General features: G+C 45.4%; 1 protein-coding gene and 1 long non-coding RNA gene across 2 annotated transcripts in view; both read left to right on the top strand.

Moving 5' to 3' along the window:
- LOC118105716 (ras GTPase-activating-like protein IQGAP1) overlaps positions 1–10,673 on the top strand; it is a 331,334-nt gene that overhangs the window by 282,951 nt on the left and 37,710 nt on the right.
- LOC124852244 lies at positions 507–1,696 on the top strand. The gene is made up of 4 exons (XR_007032866.1): positions 507–628; positions 888–1,025; positions 1,126–1,245; positions 1,637–1,696. It is a non-coding gene; the product is annotated as an uncharacterized LOC124852244 (long non-coding RNA).

Genomic DNA, 10,673 nt, shown 5'->3' with positions numbered 1-10,673 from the left:
TCTCTCTCTCTCTCACCCTCTCTGTCTCTCTCCCCCTCTCTCACCCTCTCTCTGTCTCTCTCTCTCTCCTCTCTCTCTCTCTCTCTCTCCCTCTCTCTCTCTCTCTCTCTCTCTCTCTCTCTCTCTCCCTCTCTCTCCCTCCTCTCTCTCTCTCTCTCTCTCTCTCTCTCTCTCTCTCTCTCTCTCCCTCTCTCTGTCTCTCTCTCTCTCTCTCTCTCTCCCTCTCTCTCTCTCTCTCTGTCTCTCTTTCTCTCTCTCTCTCTTTCTCTCTCTCTCTCTCTCTCTCTCTCTCTCTCTCTCTCTCTCTCTCTCTCTCTCTCCCCCTCTCTCTCTCCCTCCCTCTCTCTCTCTCTCTCTCCCTCTCTCCCTCTCTCTCTCTCTCTCTCTCTCTCTCTCTCTCTCTCTCTCTCTCTCTCCCTCTCTCTCTCTCTCTCTCTCTCACCCTCTCTGTCTCTCTCCCCCTCTCTCACCCTCTCTCTGTCTCTCTCTCCCCCTCTCTCTCTCTCACACACAGAGTCATGTGATTTCCAGTAACTGCAGAGCGGATGGAGCAGCCAGTGAAAGTGAAAGTGTTCAGACTTGTTCTAACTGTAACGAGCAGACGGAGGAGACGTGAAGTCTGAGGCTGGTGAGTGTTCAGCAACATTTATATTATTCATTCATATTATTTTACTGTCACTGACTCTGAGTCAGTTTTTCTACTCGTGGACTTTAGAGAGAAGAAGATTCAGGATGAGTCCAACACATTAAACCTACAACTGTCTCAGGTTACCGTGACAACAGGGACACAGTGTAGGAGGGTTGACTCTGTTAGATTTGAAGAAACACTGAGTTTATGTACCTGGCTTCATTGTGTGTGTTTGAGCTCACAGTGTTTTTCCTCTCAGACTGAAGATGAGTGGTTATGAGGAGGAAGAGGAGGACAGAGCAGAGTCTCCAGTGTTCAGCTGTGTGTCTCTGAAGAGTGACTGGTCCATGGAACAGCCTCCAGTCTTCAGTAATGGACCTGGACCCTCACACACAAAGTAAGAGACCTGCTCCAAACATGTGAACCTCCAAACTGAATCCTCAGAGAATGAACCAGTGAATGATGTGTTCTGAATAAAAACATGTTTGTGTTTGCAGAGGTCAGGACCACAGACTGAGAGCAGAGTCTCCAGGGTCCAGCTGTCTGTCTCTGAAGAGTGACTGGTCCATGGAACAGCCTCCACTCTTCAGTAATGAACCTGGACCCTCACACACAGAGTAAGAGACTGTTTCTACTGTGACCTGCTCTGAAGAGGATTTAGTTTCCTCTAGTGTGGCCCCTGCATTAGGACACAGCTTCATTGAAGTTGGTGACTAATCTCTCAGAATCACTCAAAGAGCTCAGACCTCCACCAAGAACCAACACGCTCCTTATGAAACCACTTTGAGATTCACTAGAGACTCGTTTTGATTTGGATCTGCACCAAATTCCACACAAATCCCCCGATCTGGTTCACAGACCACAACCCTTGGTAATCTGTCGTTTTTTATAATCCCACTAACGAACCAACCAACACACAAACATACTGGGTGAAAACAAAACCTCCTTGACAGAAGTAATGACAACCTGTGACTGGGACATGTGAGTTATCAGGAAATGTCTTCACAGTGAGAGGAGGAGGAGTCATGTTTCTGAGGAGGAGCAGTCGTCCTGCTGTGCTTCGTGTCAGGACGTCCTGAAGGATCCAGTCTCCACCAGCTGTGGACACTGGTTCTGCAGACAGTGCATCACCTCGTACTGGGACCAGTCTGGTTCTTCAGGAGACTCCTCCTGTCCCCAGTGTGGACAAAGATCCAGAACAGGAGCTGGAGCTCAGACAGCCGGTCAGAGCAGCACTGTACATGTGTCTGCTGATGTCTTCACTTCTGACATCAGCACATGTGGTTTTATTTTGTTCCTTCATACAGCATCAACATTTAACATCGTTAGAAAAGCACAAAGTTAAAGAGCTTTTATTTTCTGTAGTTTTTCTGTATCTGATGAAAACAATCAGCAGATTCTCAGATTCTCTGTCTCTGACATTGTTTCTTGTCTTTCAGCAGATCGTGGTCTGCAGGAGGTTTTAGATGAACATAAGCTCAGTGTGAGGAGGAGATGTGAACAAGTGACTGAAGGAAGTGATGAAACAGGAAGTAGAACCCTCCTCAACAGGATCTACACTGAGCTCTACATCACAGAGGGACAGAGTGAAGAGGTTAATACTCAACATGAGGTGAGGCAGCTGGAGACGGCTTCCAGATGAAGAGCCTCCACGGCTCCCATCAAGTGCCACGACATCTTTAAAGCCTCAACTGACCAGCAGAGCAGCATCAGAGTCGTCCTGACCAACGGCGTCGCTGGCGTTGGAAAAACCTTCTCGGTGCAGAAGTTCACTCTGGACTGGGCAGAGGGTTTAGAAAACCAAGATGTGGGTCTGCTGACTGTGCTTTCGTTCAGGGAGCTGAACCTGGTGAAGGACCAGCAGCACAGTCTTCTCACGCTGCTCCGTGTTTTCCATCCAGCGTTACAGAAGCTCACGGCAGAGACGCTCGCTGTCTGTAAACCTTTGTTCATCTTTGACGGCCTGGATGAAAGCAGACTTTCTCTGGACTTCAACCACAGGGAGCTTGTGTCTGATGTCACACAGAGGTCATCAGTCAACGTGCTGCTGACAAACCTCATCCGGGGGAATCTGCTTCCCTCGGCTCTCGTCTGGATAACCTCCAGACCTGCGGCGGCCAATCAGATCCCTCCTGCATGTGTTGACAGGGTCACAGAAGTACGAGGCTTCACTGACGCCCAGAAGGAGGAGTACTTCAGGAGGAGATTCAGTGATGAAGAGCTGTGCAGCAGAATCATCTCACACATCAAGACGTCCAGGAGCCTCCACATCATGTGTCAAATCCCAGTCTTCTGCTGGATCAGTGCTACAGTTCTGGAGCACATGTTGACCACAGACCAGAGAGGAGAGCTGCCCAAGACCCTGACTGACCTGTACTCACACTTCCTGCTGGTTCAGACAAAGAGGAAGAACAACAAGTACGGTGAGGGACATGAGACGACTCCACAGCAGCTGACGGAGGCTGACAGGGACGTTCTCCTGAAGCTGGGGAGGCTGGCACTTAAACATCTGGAGGAAGGAAACATCATGTTCTACCAAGAAGACCTGGAGCGGTGTGGTCTTAATGTCACCGAGGCCTCGGTGTACTCAGGAGTTTGTACTGAGATCTTCAGAAGAGAGTGTGTGATCTTCCAGAAATCAGTCTACTGCTTTGTTCATCTGAGCGTTCAGGAGTTTCTGGCTGCAGTCTACATGTTCCACTGTTACACCGAGAGGAACACAGAAGAACTCAACAACTTCTCGGGAACATATGGGGACACAGACAGTACCTTCTCCCTGGATGACCTCCTGAAGAGAACCATGGAGAAATCCCTCACCAGTACAAATGGTCATCTGGACCTGTTTGTTCGCTTCCTTCACGGCCTCAGTCTGGAGTCCAACCAGAGAGTCTTAGGAGGCCTGCTGGGTCGGACAGGGAACAGTCCAGAGATCATCCAGAGAGTCATCAACAACCTGAAGGAGATGGACAGTGATTACATTTCTCCTGACAGAAGCATCAACATCTTCCACTCTCTGACTGAGATGAACGACCACTCAGTTCATCAGCAGATGCAACAGTTCCTGACGTCAGAGAACAGATCAAAGGAGAAACTCTCTGGGATCCACTGCTCAGCTCTGGCCTACATGCTGCAGATGTCAGAGGAGGTTCTGGATGAGTTGGACCTGGAGAAGTTCAACACAACCTACCGGGGTCGACGGAGACTGATCCCAGCTGTGAGGAACTGCAGGAAGGCTCGGTGAGTCCAGACATGATCAATAACATGTTCAATCAGTGGAGATGAGTCGTTCTTCAAATCCACTCAGTGTTAAATGGTTCTCATTGTTTGGGGCAGCATGGTGTTGCAGTGGTCAACACTGTTAGTGCAGCCTTTCTCTGTGTGTGTGTGTGTGTGTGTGTGTGTGTGTGTATTTATACGTATGTATACGTAAATATATGTATACATTTGGTTTGTATATATACATTCTCATTGTTCTCATTTACAAGAGCAACTAGATCAGTGAAATCCAAGTGATCACTGTGCTGGAGTTTGCCGTATATTTATTTATATATATATAAGGGCTGTCAAAATTAACGTGTTAACGCGGGATTATTAATTTGTGGAATTAACGTGTTAATTATTTTAACGCATGCGCAGAAGGAGCCGCTCCATGAACCCATACCCCCCCCCCCACCCACTTGCTCAGAGACACGCAGTGAGATCACAGCACCTGAAGCAGCCGCTCAGTGACTCTGTAGAAGTGAAACACAGAGTTCCTCTGGTCTCAGCTGCTCAGGGATCAGCTGCTTCAGGATCAGAGCTGCAGCTGGTTTGTACCGAGCTGGAGTTTCTGTGTCCTCCTCCACTCGGCTTCACTGGAACTAATACACACTCATCACTAGTTCTCAGGACCTGATCAGCACAGGAAGTCACTGAGTGTTGGTTTGATTCCACAGTTTATCAGACTCATTGAAACATCATGGAAATGACTCGTCAACAGTTTCAGTCCAACACGAGACGCTCAGTCAGGACTCAGTGTTAGAATGAGCGACACGCAGACACGATCCGACTCCATCGACTCAGAACCAAACACACGACCGGACGTCTGTCACCTGAATCATCCCAATAAAACATGAACTGTGAACCTGAACCAGTTCATCTGCATGAACTGAACTGGGAACTGGTTCTTTTTAAGTGTGAACTGGCTCAACACTGCTTCTGCAGATGAGCTCAGATTCAGATTTCACATTTAATTGTGTAAAGGTTTGGTTGTTTGTTTGATTTAAAAGAGAAAAGGAAACAGTTTTATTCAACCATCCTGTATTTGCTAAAAAAAAAACAGAGCAAAAGCTAAGAAGCTCCGATTGTTTAAGATATAGGTTCTTTGAGTTTTATAAAGAAATGTAATGTTCTAAATAACATCATCCTATGTTTGCTCAGAGGCAAAGCAAAGAGACAGACACATTTAATTATGGTGTGGTATGTTTTAGTTTGATTTTATTTTATTTTTCAATCTAAATAACTCTATCATTTGGACTTGTCATCAATAACAAAACTAATGTTAAATGTATAAATCCACCTTCTGTCATTGATCTTTCTGTTCCCACAACAATATACAGAGATAAAGGGGATTTTTCAGGCTTTTAGAAACGGTGATTAATCAGATAAATCACAGCTTCTCTGTGTTTAGGATGAGAATCACTGACGGTTTAAACTGAAGAAGCAGAACTGGAAATATCGTTTATTCTTCTTTCTGGTCAAACTAGAATTACCACCCTGCGTTTGTTCGCCACCACCAACCAGTGCAGTGTCCGTCCCTCCAGGTTCCTGACATGTTGCATTCACAATAATATGAGGTCACTGTAACCTTTGACCTTTGACCACTGAAATCTAATCAGTTCCTCTTTGAGTCCAACTGGTCAAAATGTGAAGAAATCCCCTGAAGACAGACTTGAGACTTCAAGAGGCCATGAACATGTTGTGTGACCTTGACCTTGACCTTTCACTACTAACAAAACATGTTGTGTTTGACCTTGACCTTTGACCACCTGAATCTAATGAGTTCCTCTGTCAGTCTGAATGAACGCTTGGACCAAATCTGAAAGGATTCTCTTGAGGAGGTTTTAACATGTTCATGAGGCAAAGAGGGGATTTACCAGGGTGAGGGTCACATGATCACGTTTTGTATGAATGTTGTGTTTTCTGATTTTATTCTAACAGATATTGTCTTTAATTACAGACTCTGTGGTTGTGGACTCTCAGAGACTCACTGTGAAGTCGTGGCCTCAGCTCTGAAGTCAGACCCCTCACATCTGAGAGAACTGGATCTGAGTGACAACAAGCTGCTGGACTCAGGAGTGAAGCTGCTGTGTTCTGGACTGGAGAGTCCAAACTGTCGACTGGAGACTCTGAGGTCCTTAAATCCTTGTTCACTTTTCAGACTTTCTTTCTTATTGGGTCATTATTTATTTAAATTGTCTCAGTTCTGCTCTGCTCACTGTCCCTCAGTCATCTGTCCCTCACCCAGCCTGTCAGTCACGTCCACCTCATCAACTCCATTCACCTGCACTCACCTGCTCCTGATCACTAAGAAAGTGTCAGTAAATAACATGTGGACTGAGGCCGAGCACTCGTCCTCCTCAGGTTTTCAGAATAAGACACGTTCTTATTGAAACACGTTGGACAGTTGATAAGTATAGAAACAAACAGGAAGTGACTGTCAGGAGCCATCCCTACTTTAAACAGTGTTTAATTACACAAACCTGCTCAGTGACCAAACACAGAGAAGAAGCTGATGAATGAAACAATGGTCCAACATGTCTGATCTGATATTTATCTTCAGGTCACAGACTGGACTGAGGTCAGCAGCATGTTGAGAGTCTGTGTTGACATGATGACGATCCACAACAACAGGAGGACACATTCTAATATTCATATTTCTTTATCCAGGTTGAGGAGCTGCAGTCTGTCAGAGATCAGCTGTTCTTCTCTGGCTTCAGCTCTGAGGTCAAACCCCTCTCATCTGACAGAACTGGATCTGAGTAGAAACAACGACCTGCAGGACTCAGCAGTGAAGGAGCTGTGTGGTTTTCTACAGAGTCCAACCTGTCGACTGGAGACTCTGAGGTCAGTTCACTGACTGACTTTTGTAGATCTCATATCTATAAAACAGCATTTATACACAATTGATCTCATTTAATTCTAATTTAACATAATTCCTCTTCATACATAACTTGAATCCATTCATTAATTAATCTGTGACATTTTAAATATTCAGCTACTTGTTAAAACACTGAGTTTAGTTCTGGATTTCCTAAACTGATCTGCAGGACAGAGACCGGGTCCAAATAATCTATTTGTACTGAATCAGGACTCGTTTTTAGTCCAACATGTCTGATTTCATATTTATCTTCCATGTTATGAGTCTGTGCTCACATGAATATGTGTTTGTTATTTTCACACATGAACTGAGTTTAATTTACAGTTAAGTTTTATTCTTTATCCAGGTTGAGTCGCTGCAGTCTGTCAGAGATCAGCTGTTCTTCTCTGGCTTCAGCTCTGAGGTCAAACCCCTCTCATCTGAGAGAACTGGATCTGAGATACAACGACCTGCAGGACTCAGGAGTGAAGGAGCTGCTTGATCTACAGCAGAGTCCAACCTGTCGACTGGAGACTCTGAGGTCAGTAGATGGTTGGAGTCAGTCCACGCTGCTTTCATCAGTATGTTACTAAACACAGTCAGTATCACAGATCCAGGGTCTGTGCTACCAAGCAGGATTTGTGGTTATCAGGTTAACTTCAGGTTTAGTTTTTTCAGTCCTCTGAAGCTCGTCCACTTCTTAACGAGGTAAATCACCATGGTAACTTCTGATGAACGGCTAACCTGCTCCAGGTTAAGTTGGAGATCAACCCGTATTGAAGCTCCGCCCACTGACCACAGTGACTCTCCACTGTTGTGTGGTGCACACTCTCCTTAAAGGGACGGATAAGGAAGTTTAAATCAACGTCTGGTTGGTTCAGTTGATCTCTAACTCACCCAGAACATCTCAATCTCTCCAGACTCATCCTGTCACCAAAACACCAGATGCACTCAGTCAGCTTCCTGAAGATAGGTCCATGTGTTTCTATTGAGGAGTGATGTCAGAGGTTTCCACCACAGTGTGTGTCCTCAGAGACAGTGAGACAGTGTGTGTCCTCAGAGACAGTGTGTGTCCTCAGAGTCAGTGAGACAGTGTGTGTCCTCAGAGTCAGTGACATAGTGTGCGTCCTCAGAGTCAGTGAGACAGTGTGTGTCCTCAGAGACAGTGAGACAGTGTGTGTCCTCAGAGACAGTGAGACAGTGTGTGTCCTCAGAGACAGTGTGTGTCCTCAGAGTCAGTGAGACAGTGTGTGTCCTCAGAGACAGTGTGTGTCCTCAGAGTCAGTGAGACAGTGTGTGTCCTCAGAGACAGTGAGACAGTGTGTGTCCTCAGAGACAGTGTGTGTCCTCAGAGTCAGTGAGACAGTGTGTGTCCTCAGAGACAGTGTGTGTCCTCAGAGACAGTGAGACAGTGTGTGTCCCCAGAGACAGTGAGACAGTGTGTGTCCTCAGAGACAGTGAGTCAGTGTGTGTCCTCAGAGACAGTGAGTGTCCGCAGAGACAGTGAGTCAGTGTGTGTCCTCAGAGTCAGTGAGACAGTGTGTGTCCTCAGAGACAGTGAGACAGTGTGTTTCCTCAGAGACAGTGTGTGTCCTCAGAGACAGTGTGTGTCCTCAGAGACAGTGAGACAGTGTGTGTCCTCAGAGACAGTGAGTGTCCTCAGAGACAGTGAGGTTTTAGCCAATTATCGTCCGATATCTAATCTCCCCTTCCTGTCTAAAATCCTAGAAAAAGTTGTAGCCAATCAGCTGTGTGAGTTTCTCCAGGAAAATAATATATATGAAGACTTTCAGTCAGGGTTTAGAGCCAATCACAGCACAGAGACAGCCTTGGCAAAAGTCACTAATGATCTTCTAATAGCTTCAGATCAGGGGTTTGTGTCTGTCCTCGTTCTGTTAGATCTTAGTGCAGCATTTGACACAATTGACCATAATATTTTATTACAGAGACTAGAACAGTTAATTAGCATTAAAGGAACCGCCCTAAAATGGTTTAAATCCTATTTTTCAGACCGCTCCCAATTCGTGCAAATTAATGATGAGTCATCTGTGCGCACCAAAGTTAACCATGGTGTTCCACAAGGCTCTGTGCTCGGCCCAATTTTATTCTCATTATATATGCTTCCACTTGGAAACATTATCAGGACACACTCGGTAAATTTCCACTGCTATGCGGATGACACCCAGTTATACTTGTCAATAAAACCTGAACAAAGTAATCAAATAACTAAACTCCAAGCATGTCTCAAGGACATAAAAACCTGGATATCACGCAATTTTCTCTTATTAAACTCAGATAAAACAGAGGTTCTAATACTTGGCCCTAAACACCTTAGAGATACATTATCTAACGATATAGCTGCGCTAGACGCCATTGCCCTTGCTTCCAATGAAACAGTCAGGAACTTGGGAGTGATCTTCGATCTGATTTATCCTTTAATTCTCACTTAAAACAAATTTCTAGGACAGCCTTTTTTCACTTGCGTAATATCTCCAAAATCAGACATGTCCTTTCTCAAAAGGATGCAGAAAAACTAATCCACGCCTTTGTTACATCCAGACTGGATTATTGTAATTCCTTATTATCAGGCTCCAGCAGGAAGTCGTTAAAGACTCTGCAGCTTGTCCAAAATGCTGCAGCACGTGTCCTGACAAGAACCAAGAAAAGAGAGCACATTTCTCCAGTATTAGCTTCGCTACACTGGCTTCCGGTTAAATCTAGAATAGAATTTAAAATTCTCCTCCTCACCTTCAAGGCCCTTAACAACATGGCACCATTATATCTTAAAGAGCTGTTAGTACCTTACCAACCCACTAGAGCACTGCGCTCCCAGAATTCAGGCTTACTTGTCGTCCCTAAAGTCTCTAAAAGTAGAGTAGGAGCCAGAGCTTCAGCTATCAAGCTCCTCTCCTGTGGAATCATCTCCCACTTTCAGTTCGGGAGGCAGACACCATCTGTACGTTTAAGAGTAGGCTTAAAACCTTCCTTTTTGATAACTTATAGTTAGAGCTGGTCCAGGCTTGTCCTAGACCTGCTCTTAGTTAGGCTGCTATAGGTTTAGAAGGTCGGGGGACACATGACACACGGAGCTTCTCTTTCCAGCTTCTCCTTCCTCTTCTCAATCTTTATCACATCAAAGTAATTCATATCCCATCAATACATGTTACTGACTTGACTTCTTCCCCGGAGTCCCTTTGCCTTATTGTCCGCAGACCCAGGGCCGCGGCTGTGGCCACATCATGGATTAGGATCTGTGGATCACGTATCAGAGGTCGTAATGGTGGATCCAGTATGGCGGATTCTGCATCGTGCTGGCTGATCGTGATAACAAAGGCAGATCCTTTATCGTGTTGGCATCAGATACTGGTAGTGGACCACGACCGAGGTGGCAGCTGATGATGGATCCTAATGGCGGCAGTGGACAATGACTGTGGACTATAGTGGCATCCGATCTTGATGGTGGATCATGATCTTGCTGGCTGCTGACCATGGACTGTGATTGCAGCAGGACTGCTCGATACATAGTATTTCTCCTCAGACACTTGACCATTAATGACATTAATCCACCAATTCACTGACCTTCAGTTATACTTCAAAATGTTTACCTAATCAATGCTGCTAAAACCTTTATCTTGATGTTCTCCTTTACACTTGACATCCATTGCACTTCTGTCCGTCCTGGGAGAGGGATCCTCACATGTGTCTCTCTGAGGTTTCTACCTTCTTTACCCTGTTAAAAGGGTTTTTTAGTAGTTTTTCCTGACTCTTGTTGAGGGTTAAGGGCAGAGGATGTCACACCATGTTAAAGCCCTATGAGACAAATTGTGATTTGTGAATATGGGCTATACAAATAAAATTTGATTGATTGATTGATTGAGTCAGTGTGTGTCCTCAGAGTCAGTGAGACAGTGTGTGTCCTCAGAGACA

Source organism: Hippoglossus stenolepis, chromosome 1 (genome assembly GCF_022539355.2).
Source record: "Hippoglossus stenolepis isolate QCI-W04-F060 chromosome 1, HSTE1.2, whole genome shotgun sequence".
In the NCBI taxonomy this organism is placed as follows: domain Eukaryota; kingdom Metazoa; phylum Chordata; class Actinopteri; order Pleuronectiformes; family Pleuronectidae; genus Hippoglossus; species Hippoglossus stenolepis.
Note: the sequence above shows the minus strand (reverse complement) of the source record. Positions and strands in the feature narration are given on the sequence as shown.